Source organism: Eulemur rufifrons, chromosome 8 (genome assembly GCF_041146395.1).
Source record: "Eulemur rufifrons isolate Redbay chromosome 8, OSU_ERuf_1, whole genome shotgun sequence".
Classification (NCBI taxonomy): Eukaryota; Metazoa; Chordata; class Mammalia; order Primates; family Lemuridae; genus Eulemur; species Eulemur rufifrons.
In genome coordinates, this window is record NC_090990.1 from 63,288,075 (window position 1) to 63,299,982 (window position 11,908).

The 11,908-nt window shown below is 36.7% G+C and overlaps 1 pseudogene; it reads left to right on the plus strand.

Moving 5' to 3' along the window:
• Nucleotides 1-10,430: 10,430 nt before the first annotated feature.
• Nucleotides 10,431-11,232, plus strand: LOC138390301 (large ribosomal subunit protein eL6 pseudogene; annotated as a pseudogene).
• The last annotated feature ends 676 nt before the right edge of the window (nt 11,233-11,908 follow it).

Genomic DNA, 11,908 nt, shown 5'->3' on the forward strand with positions numbered 1-11,908 from the left:
TGGAGGAATGGCACAAATCACCATAACAAATATAATAATAGCAATAAGGTTTGAAATATTGTGAGCATTACCAAAATGCAACATAGAAACATGAAGTGAGCACATGGTGTTGGAAACTGGTGGTAACAGACTTGCTCAAGTAGAGTTCCTATAAACATTTAATTTGTTAAAAAAAAAAATGCATTATCCACAAAGTGCCATAAAGTAAAGCATGATAAAGTGAGGTATACCTGTAGCGACCATAGCTGTGAAGAAAATGGGGAACAGTAATAGGATAGAGAGTAACTGGATGGGAGAGGTAGGAGTCTTACTTTAAAAAGAGTAGTAGGGAAGGTAACTCAGAAGATGTAGTATTGAGGCTGACGTCTGAATAATGAGAATGAGTTAGCCGGGCAAAGCCCTAGGAAAGGAGTTTTCCAGACATAAGAAAACCAAGTGCAAAGCTCAGAGGTAATAACAAGCTTAACATGTGTGAGGAAAAGAGAGATGGTGAGAAAATTGAGCAATTACATGACATGGAGAAAATGAGGCCAAAGAGTTAGTTGGAGGTCAAATTAGGAGGGCCTTGAAGAGTAATAAGACTGGATGTTTATTCAATCAAAAAGCTTTCATATAGTTTTAAGCAAAGGAGTGCTATGGTAGGATTTATATATTTAAAATACCCATTTGTTGATATGTGGAAATGAGACCTTAGGCAAATGAGACTACAAGAAAGATCAGGAGTCTACCACAATAGTGCAGGTAAGAGATGACAGTCATTTTAGTAGTTAAGAATGAAATCATGAGAAGTAGTGTGGTTCAGAAAACACTTTCAGATGGAGCCCAAAGGACTTGCTGATGTATTGTGCGTTAGGAGTGGGAGAAAATGAGGAATCAAATATTGCTCCTGAGATTGCGACGCGAGCAATTTAACTGACACAGAAAACAGTGGGAAAGGATGGGCTCAGGAAGGTGGGAAAATCAAGAGTTCTGCCTCCCAAAATGGGGATGTCCTCTTCAATCTGAGGATGATGCAGACATGAACCTCTAGCCACTGCTTGGTCACTTTCAGGGAAAAGAGTTTCACTACTTTTTAAGTAGTCCTAAGCACTTTACATGCCTAATCACAATTAATTCCCACAATGTTCCTATGAGGAAACCTATGTTATACTCTCTATATAGATGAGAAAAATAAGATTTAGATAGGTTATATAATGTGTGCAATAACAACAGCAACCAAAACACGCACACGCACACATACACACACACACACAGAGCATTTACACATTGAGAAATCACATCCAAATCTGGCTGGCCCCACAGCCCAAGCTCTGGAATACTATGTGTCAGCAAAAGAGCCCCCAGTAGAGAAAAAAGTTTACCAAAGTTCCAAGGTGGAAAGCAATTCCAAAGTCTCTGGTGAGTGGCTCTAGATTCAGAAAGGTTTGCCATAAGGATCAAACTGAATCCAGAAAGTAGATTCAATATCAAAGGCAGATTAACAACAAATTGCCTTTTGGCTCACTCCTGTAGCCATGAGACTAAAGAAGATAAATGTCCCCTCCCTGAGAAGAAAATTGTTCCAAGAACCAGAGATGGCACTTAATTTACCAGTTGGCTGTTAAATGGTTCCAGTTACATGTATTGGAAAGATGCTGGTTCAAGAATCATTCAGTCAGTTGGAAGGCAATTTCTGCTTTTATGCTCGTCATCACTGATTGGACAGGACATGAGTAAGTTGCCCAAGCAGTTGCTCCCATCAGGGCCTAGCTAGGTCTGATGCTAGGTAGGATATTGAGAATGAAATAGTTAAACTAGTTTATCTCAGAGTTTTGAGCTGCTGTGGCTGAAGAAACTCATGCTCAGTATTTTTGTATTGAAGTAGCCTGTTCCTATTTCTCACCAATATTTCTCTTTAGATACTCTTCAGAAAGTGATTTCCTTCTAAAAAGAGTTTAAACTATACTCCTGTAATTATGATAAAGTAGAGACAGTTGATTACTGTATATCAGGCAAGGCAGAGCACTGGGATTTTAAAGATAAAAAACAACTTTAGGGCTACTAAATAAGATCACAAGACATTTTACAATACTTAGAAGAATAATCCATGCTATACTATAAAAGTGCTTAAGGTTCTATTCCAATTCCTTAAGTGAAGAGACTTAAAAATTTATATCTGGAGCATATGCTATGATTTATCAATATGAATTAATCAATTAACAACATTGTTAATCTTATACTAATTAGTTAAGTCACTCAACAGATATTGTGTAAGTAATAGGATTCAGACACTGTGCTGGGTATTGGATATAATGCTGGCCAAGATCTTTGAATTCTTGGAATACACAGTTTGATGAGGGAGGCAAACAAACAAACGTGTAATTCCAAATCCTGGTAAGTGGAAGGAAGTAAAAATAAAACTCAGTGGGAGAGTGTAACAGGGAAGACCTAGTTTAGATTGGTTAATTTAGGGAGGTTTCTTGGAGAAGGTGAAAATTAAGCTGAGATCTGAAAGAGAAGGACTCAGTCAAATGATGAGTTGGGGGAGGAGGAATGAAATGCAGCCAGTTAGTATAGCTCGTGCAAGGACCAAGAATCTGGCAAATTCAGGGAAATTGAAAATCATGGGTGTGGCTGGAAAGAAGTGACAGGTGGGATGAGATAAATTTGGAGAATAGGTGCAGGATCATGAAAAGTCTTATTAAAGCATGTGGACATTTTAATTTGTTTCCAAATGCAAGAGAAATCAAAAATGTGGCACAATCTAATAGAGGTTTTTAAAAGACCATGCTGGCTGTTATGTCAATAATGGATTAAAAGAGAGCAAGAGTAGAAGTAGAGAGACATGTTTAGGCTATATTTTAAATGAGGAATTGTGGTGGCTTAGCCTAGCAGGAGCAGTGGCAGTAGACATGGGAAGAAAAGTATAGATTAGACATTCATTTTGAAGGTAAAACAAACAGGGCTCCATGATGTATCATAGCTAAAGAGGAAGAAGTGAATGAAAATAGCAATTTCCATTTTCAGGCTTGAATCCATGGGTAAACAGAATTAACATAAAAAAATTTGACATTGTTTTTATTCTATTATTTAAATTCAGTTATTCTTATTTAAATTTTTTATTGTTTTGCCAAATAAAATGAGAAATTATCACTCTCATTTTGGCTGAAAGAATGAAAGGCATTTTCTGCAATGACCTTATGGAAAGTGAGCCGCCGGGCCTTCATGTCTTGAGAGACTTTTTCCTTCATCTTCCTGAGGAAGAATTGACGGGATTCTCTTACCATCCCTCAGGCTCAGGCCCACAGAACCAGAATGTTCACAAGAAAAGATTCTGGGAGAATGGAGTGAGAGGGATAGGTGACTGGCCTGACCTAGGAGAAGTGGGGTTATGCTCCCCAGGGGTAATGGGGGTTCTGAAAACAAATAGAAATTCCTCACCATTTTTACTTCCATCTCTTCCTCGCCCTCCATACACTATGATAACAAGTCTTAGATAACAATATTCAAACTTCTTGTTCATATGCTCTTAAATAATGTAGTAAACTATACCTATACTTTCTCATGCATCAAATTAATATTTTTAGCATGAATTTAAATAAGTTTATTTTTGATCATAAGGAATAGAAAATATAAAATGCTCAAAATAAAAGATGATATTTTATCAGAATAAAAAACTCAAGTATGTTTGACAAAATGTTTTAAAAACCACAGACTCTGAAAAAAGTCACATAAAATATATGTCTAAACTTTACTCCATGTATCTTGATAATTTTGGTAGTCTCAAAGATTTCAGTTACACTGAAAAATAATCATTGCCTCTAATCTCAACAGCTTTGGCTATTATAAATTCAGAATGTTTCCAAACAAACACAGATATCTCAATGCTAACATCAAAGTTAACTATGAACAGAAATATGTTTAGTACTGATAAAGAGGCTGGGCATGGTGGCTCATGCCTATACTCTTAGCACTCTGGGAAGCAGAGGCAGGAGTATCCCTTGAGGTCTGGAGTTTGAGACCAGCCTGAGCAAGAGTGAGACCCCCATTTCTACTAAAAATAAAAACAAATTAGCTGGCCAACTAAAAATAGAAACAAAAAATTAGCCAGATATGGTGATGAGTACCTGTAGTCCCAGCTACTTGGGAGGCTGAGGCAGGAGGATCACTTGAGCCCAGGAGTTTGAGGTTGCTGTGAGCTAGGCTGATGCCATGGCACTCTAGCCTGGGCAACAGAGTGAGACCCTATCTCAGGAAAAAAAAAAAAAAGACTGAGAAAGACAGAAAGTACTAGAGTTTAAAATGCCTTGATTGTTAGCTAGTGAGTTCTTGAAATACCTGAGGTCTTTATATCCCAGGATCATGCATAACAGCAAATTATGGGAAAGATGAAGAACATGTCTTTCTTTCATAAAGTGAAGGAAGTACTGTAAATTCAGGTTTCTTCTCTGGATAATCAGTTCTAAAGATGCTATATATGGAAGTTGAGGTTCTGAATATTGACTCCCTTAAGAACATCTATGTGTGTATATCTCTTTGAAAGTTGATACTTGACACCAATGTGAAGACCTTTACTGTACATCATACTGCCTCTGGTATATAATTTCCATTATGTTCCCAAAGTTTGAGAATTTGATGAACTTGAGCCTTAGTGGTACTGGACTATTGTGCTGTCTCTTAGGTGGTATCTACTTTCCAAGCTTCTGCTTCTACTCAAACATACTGAATAGTAATTTGTGAGACAAACACTTTAAAGCTTTGGTGTGAAAGGTAATATGCATGATATAATATACAGCATATAGATATAGTAGAGCCTTAGTAACTAAGTTGAATAAATACAACAACGTACGTAAATCTAAATAAAGCCCTCCTCCGTGTTTTTGCATATAAAAATATACATGTAAAATAGTAACAGAAAACAGTTCTCTACAATTTTCGTGCTATGAATTTTATGAGTTCTGTTCAGTTTTCAGGGCTTTGTGGACATTTCTGGTATAGTAATTACATTTTCAAGTAAGAGAAATAGCATTCTTTCTTTTTTCCTTTGCTTTACTTCTATCCCTTTTTCTTTTTGTTTTTAACTTAGCAAGGCTATCTGTCTTGGAGCTACCAGATTATCAAAAGAAGGAGGAAAAAAGGAAATTTTTAGCCTAGTTATTAAGAGGATGCCAAAAAGTATCTGTTTTTTGTTTAAAAAGTTTTATATTCCTTGGAACAGAATATGTTAGAGATACTAACATTATATATATACACATAACTTTATACATAAAGTTATATATATATACACACATGACTTTTTGTTTTTAATTTTTTTTTGCTCTTTTAGAAATCATAATTTGAGCTAAGGTCCTATGAGGTAGAAGATGGCTATTAAAATATCTCCCTAAGCACAGCTTATAGTTTTTTCACTATTCTATTAATCGGGTGTGCTTGTGTATGTGTGTATGTGTAAATGTGAATCCTTACACGTGCACTTAGATGTGGAAATTTCTATGCCATGCCTTCTTCCAATATGAAACTTATTTTAAACCCATTCCTAAATGCAATATATCATCTGATCTAAGTGTTCCTTACATATACGTATCAGCTAGATATAGCTACTGAATAAATGGATGATATTTAAGTACAGTAGCTTTGACTGGTTATTTTGTATAATGACTTCAAAGAGCCTTCCTTCCACTCCTGAGTATCTGACTTGAATTGGAATTCAAATTTAACTTTATTAGGAAGGTTTTATGGGAACATTACTTAATTTTTGACCCTCTTGAACCCTATTTCTAGGTAGAATCTGTAAAATATTCAATTTATGAGCAGCTGGTCAGCACATCAACAGCATATATTGAGTATATGTATGAACAGAACACTAGGGGCTATAGACAATCATGAAGGAAGCAAAGGATTTAATTCATTTTCTTGAGAAAGTTACTGTCTAATGAAAACGGCAAGTATAGCATCTATTGATCTAGATGTCTTTCACTCATGCAACCATTACCAGAAGTGACCATATGCACAAAATCAAAATAACAAAAAACTAAGAAGACGAGACATTTAAAGGATAAAGAGAGAACAAGAGTACCCGTAGCAGGACAATAAATGTTGAACCTTGAGCCTTAAACCTGGCTCTGGTTAAACCGGGCTTATTGGGTCAGTGGATTTAAAATTGAAGGAACGTAATCACAGAGCGTGAAATACCTTGACAATTCTCTATTTTATACCAAGGCTATTAAGAAACATCTTCCCAAAATTATTTCCCCAAATTAGAAATATAGCTGTTTCTAAGTAAAATGCAGAAACATTTTTCATCAAGTGCAGAGTACTTCTCTTATTTTAAAAGCTGTTCATAGTAGTATTCAATTATGAGAGGCCAAAACAATTGTTTTAAGAATTATTAGATTTAAAAAAATGTGTCCTCAAAAACTATTACCACTCACTCTTCACTCCCAGATACACAAAGTTACCCACATCCTTCAGCTTTATTTATTTAAATTCTTGAAGTTCATCTTAACCTTCTACTGTAGTCCGACTATCTAATTTCCATATTCATTACTCAGTAAGACGTCTGCTCACATTAGATGTTATACAACCCTCTTCAGCATGGAAAAAATAACTTTTTGTGTCATGACGCCTACTTAAACTTAACTTTAAAACACTGTGGGGGATGCTTAATAAGCATCCACTTATTTGAATGGAGGAAGGAGGAGTCTAGAGCCATATCTGAGGGCAAAATTGCATATTCATCACTTTTCCAAATTTGGATACACAGATGAATTTCTCAGTGTTTAATTGCTCAGTGAAGCCTTTCCCAAGAATCCTGTGGAGTCTAAATGATAAAGAGAGAATTAAAGGACTCCTTAAGGTTGTAAGCTTCCCTCAGCTGGTCCTTCACTTTGCCCAAACTCTGTTAGACTCAGAAGACACTCTTTACAACAAAGTAGAAATTCTGGGGAAACATGGATGAATGTCCTAGAGCAGCATGCCCCTCCTTTGTATGATAAAAGGTATGAATAAGACCACTTTCATGCCAAAACACCTTTCAATAAAAAATATAAGATACTAAAAATACTAAAATTAGAAAAAATACTAAAGGGCCTTGTTCATGACCCTTTCGTAGGTCTTGAGGTCAATTTAGTAGGTTCAGATTGGTATTTAAATGAAATAGAATACAATGTTGCACTGCACTATTAATAAAATCATAGTCAATATTAACTTTAAAATTTTTGTTGGATTTTTAGGAGTAAGTAATGTCTCATAAAACACTAATTTCAGGTACACACATGTACTTTTACATGTAGGTCACAATATAAAATGTATATTTTACTCTGAGTAAAGATGCTTAAAGTTTAACAGTCTTATTAGGACAAATATTATACATTTGTGAATTTCTTATGAAAAAATAAACATGTTGCCTAAGACTGGACCAAGAAGAATGACTCTGGAGCACTTCCAGAGTCAGATTCGCAACGGCGAATCATGGAGCTAGGTCCATCAGGACACAGCATTGGCAACCTGAGAAGTGAGTTCCTAACAAAGGGAGAGGTGGAAAGGTTGGCAAACTCAAGCACCACTTACATGAAAACTTTTCTCTGGGTCCAGCCTGGAATAATGGCACAAAGTAGGTGCTCAGAAAGTCTTTGTTGAACCAATGAATGGCTGTAACCTTGGAAGGCTGTATTTTGCCTAAAATTTCTTGTATCGCTTCAACTAAAACACAGAACTAGATCTAAGCGACCACTGGAACAGATGTAACCTAATTACCAGGACTGTGAGACAAACTGCTCTAGAGCTCGACACCTCTACATCTCTAGTCTTTACTAGTTCTCAGGTAGTACAGGCAACATTTGCCAATAAAAAATAAATTCCAGAAATTGAGCTAGGGAAATAAGTCGAAAGTATTTGAAATGGCTTTTTTTAAATTAGTCAATCAATGTATTTAACGTAGTGAAATAATGTATATAAACACAAATGAAAATAATACAGTAAAATATGGCATTTTGTTTATAATTTTTAAGAAATTTCGCCTAGAGTCACAGAGTTGATCATAATTCCACTGTTAAATGTATACTTGATATAATTTTGTGCTTCACATTTTAATCTCAAAGTAAAATTTTGCTGTTTATAATTAGCATTGGAACATTTAAGACAATTTAATATTTAGCTTATTCATAAGTTAAATTTATTCAGTGTACAAGAATAACCTAAAAACTTAAGAAGGTATGTTTGTTAGTCAGACACTGAAATGCCAATCAACAGCCAACATTTACCTGGAAAGAGACAAGACTCAAGGATTGAAGGGGAAACCTTTCATCCATTAGGAATTGAAATTCTGTTCTAAATCCTATGAAAGAATAAAAAAATGAGGTGAATGAAAACTCAAGTTTTAAATATCTCCACTTTTCCTTCAGCCCAACAAGCCTCCGCTTTCTGTTCCCATTGTGCTTTTTGGATCTTTTTTCTTTCTTTCTTCTAATCAGTCAGTAGGTACATTAATCAATGTATAAAATTGCCGCAATTGGGTTGGAATACAAATTTAAATACATAGATTAAGATCTCAAGAAATCTATGTCTTAAGTAATTGACCTAGTTGGAGGGAAAAGACATACAATACTAATAAAAAATATCAATAACAATGTAAGAGAGCCTCTGATACAATGCAGGCATGTGCTAAGACAAGTCCTGCAGGAGGTCAGACGTGGGAGCAGGGGTGCAAAGCATGAGTTGGTTTGGGCCTTGAAGCACTGATAGTAATCAGAGGGGCTGAGTCATAAGGACAGATAAATTCCAGGCCAGAAAAATGGAGGGAGCAAAAGCACTGATGTTGAAATGCATTCAACATGTTCAGAGACTAAAGAATATATTTGCCTGAAAACAACAAAGCATCCGTAGAACAGGTATGAAAAATAAGGACAGCAAGGTGGGTGAAGAAAGATGCTAGCCATAGCATCCAGAGTATTGAACCTTTCCAAGACAATCTATTCCATCTTCAGCCCTTACTAAAGGGAAAGGTCTCCCCTACCTTGTTCGCATAAAGTGATCTGAACCTGCCATTTTCTCTCTTTCTCTCTGTCTCTCCCTCCCTCACCTGATTGGATCAGAGTTGAATCTCTGACACGGGATGAATTAATCCAATTATCTGTTCCAGAAACCTGCAACAGGAATATTGCAAGATTGAGCCAGTTAGCTCTGGGAAGCAAAACAGCAAGATCATGGAACTGGAGTCAGAGCTGTGGCAAACCAAGGGCATGTGCAAACAGTAGTTATCATGGGGATGCAGAAGCAAGTGTCCTGCAGAGGAACCCTGAAGGAAGGAAGAAATGTAGCCAATATACAGAGAAATACATGGTAGAATGTCTAAACAGGTGGTCTCTGGTACTGAGCCACCAGGAATCAATCCCAGCTCTTCCTCTAATAAGCACATTGATATCAGGAAAGCGACCAAATCTCCATGTAAAATAAAAGATGAAATAGAAAGAGTAATTACCTTTGGGTCATTTTGAAAATTAAATGAGATAATATACAGAAAGTATCAGGCACCTGGTAAGTAATGTTAGCTGCTATTATTTTTATTTTTATTAAACCATCAACTTTCAAGTCCTTCCTATATTTCCTGCATGGGGGTCCTTATGGTCTTGTTACTGCCCAACCAGATTCATTGCCCGCTGCCCAAGTGGAAACCAATACAGTGAGACAGCAGGTGTTATAGAAGAGAAAGCGTTTAATTCTCATTGCTAAGCAGAGAGATGGGGAGAATTTCTTAAATCTGCCTTCCCCCAAAATTTTGGAGAAATGGTTTTTAAAGAAGTTTGGCAGGCAAAAAGCTATACAATTGGGTCTGCTAATTGGCTGGGTTCAGGGCAGAACCATAGGCATGTAGAAATTGTCTTCTTTGCTGACCAGGTTCTTGGGTGGGGGTCACAAGACCAGTTGAGTCAGTTCCTTGTTATGGGCCACTGGTCTGGGTGGGTCAGCCATTCCATCAGAATGCGGGGCCTGGAAGACATCTCAGAAAACTTTCTTTAGGTTTCAGAAAGTTGATGTTACCTATGGAGAGAGTTAAGAGTCTTTATGACCACCATCTATGTGACTCCAGAGTAGCAACTATAGAGAAGCGAACAAGGGGACAACGATTAATCATTATCAAGCAAATGAAGACATAGTGGATTATTATCATTATTTTTAGCTAAGCCTATGCCTTTGCAAAGACTTTAGGCCCTTACCCCAGTTCTCTCCTTGCACCCCTTTATGGAAAAGAGTGGTTTCAGTCTTAAAATTAATTCTCCCTTCCAAATATATCTTTTTTTATTTGTTTGTTTGTTGAGCTACTTTGAGCAGTCGTATTTTCTTTGCTACCAAATACTTGCTGACCTGAATGATTTAAAAAATAAACTTGAAACAAACAAGAAAGATCTCGAACATTAGATAAAGAAGTTTGGCTCTCTTTCCCATTTCACAAGATGGTGGGTGAAAAAGTTGAGAAGCCAGATACTAAAGAGAAGAAACCTGAAGCCAAGATGCCCCACTGCAGCCAATATCCTGTTCTCCTCAGAGGAAATCAGCAGATAATCCCGATCTGCTATGTATTCTAGAAAGGTCATGTACAAGAGGAAATATTCAGTGGCTAAATCTAAGGTTGAAAAGAAGAAGGAGAAGGTCCTCACCATTTATTACAAAACCAGTTGGTGGTGACAAGAATGGTGGTACTCAGTGGTTAAACTTCTCAAAATGCCTAGATATTATCCACCTGAAGATGTGCCTCCAAAGCTGTTGAGTCACAGCAAAAAAACCCTTTAGCCAACATGTGAGAAAACTGAGAGCTAGCATCACTCCCGGGACCATTCCAACCATCCTCACCAGGCGCCACAGAGGCAAGAAGGTGGTTTTCCTGAAGCAACTGGGCAGTGGCTTGTTACTTGTGACTGGACCTCTGTCCCCCAATCGAGTTCCTCTGCAAAGGACACACCAGAAATTTGTCATCACCACCTCCACAAAAATAGATACCACCAATGTGAAAATTCCTGAACATCTTATGGATGCTTACTTCAAGAAGAAGCAGCTGCGGAAGCTCAGACACCAGGAGAGTGAGATCTTCCAGACAGAAAAAGAGAAATATGAGATTGTAGAACAGCACAAAGTGGATCAGAAAGCTGTGAACTCCCAAATTTTACTGAAAATCAAGGATATTCCTAGCTCCAGGGCTACTTGCGATCTGTGTTTGCCCTGACAAATGGAATTTATCCTCACAGACTGGTATGCTAAATTTTCACAAAGAACCTAATTGAATAACTGAAAGATACCAAAAAAAAAAAAAAAAAAAGATAAAGAAGTTTGAATTCAGAACACTGAAATTTCCTTCTTCTAGACCTTCTCCCCTCCATGAACTCATTTCCCAGAATTCACACAAATACACTGAATCTCCCACTTGCCCCAAAATGTAATTTGGTGAAATGTGGTAAAATAGAAAACTTTACTTTAAAACATCTTAGCAATTCTTTTCACATTTTTGCTCTTAATGAATGCAGTTTGAATTTGGGGATTTTGTGAATCTCTTCCTGAATTTTCAAGATGATTAGAAATAAAGGAATTTAAACTAGGACCACACCAAGCCTTTTCTGTGTGATCTTTGTCAACCCACCCCCCCATTCAAGAAACCTATTATAACTTTTCATTCCTAAACAAGTGTAAGAAACTCAAGTTTCCTGAAGTGATTGGTTCAGAGGTTTGTGCAATTATCAATGATCTATTACAAGGTATTATTCTTTGCATACTCTATTCCAGGTAGGCTCACAGATGGAACCTGAAGACTATTGTAGGATTTTACCATGTGATTTTAAATTATTTTATTCAAACAATGTTTCATCAGCTGTAAAAAGATATTCCACTTCAAATAGGTGTGTTTGCAGTTATTTTGGAGGGAAAACTTTTCAAGACTAAA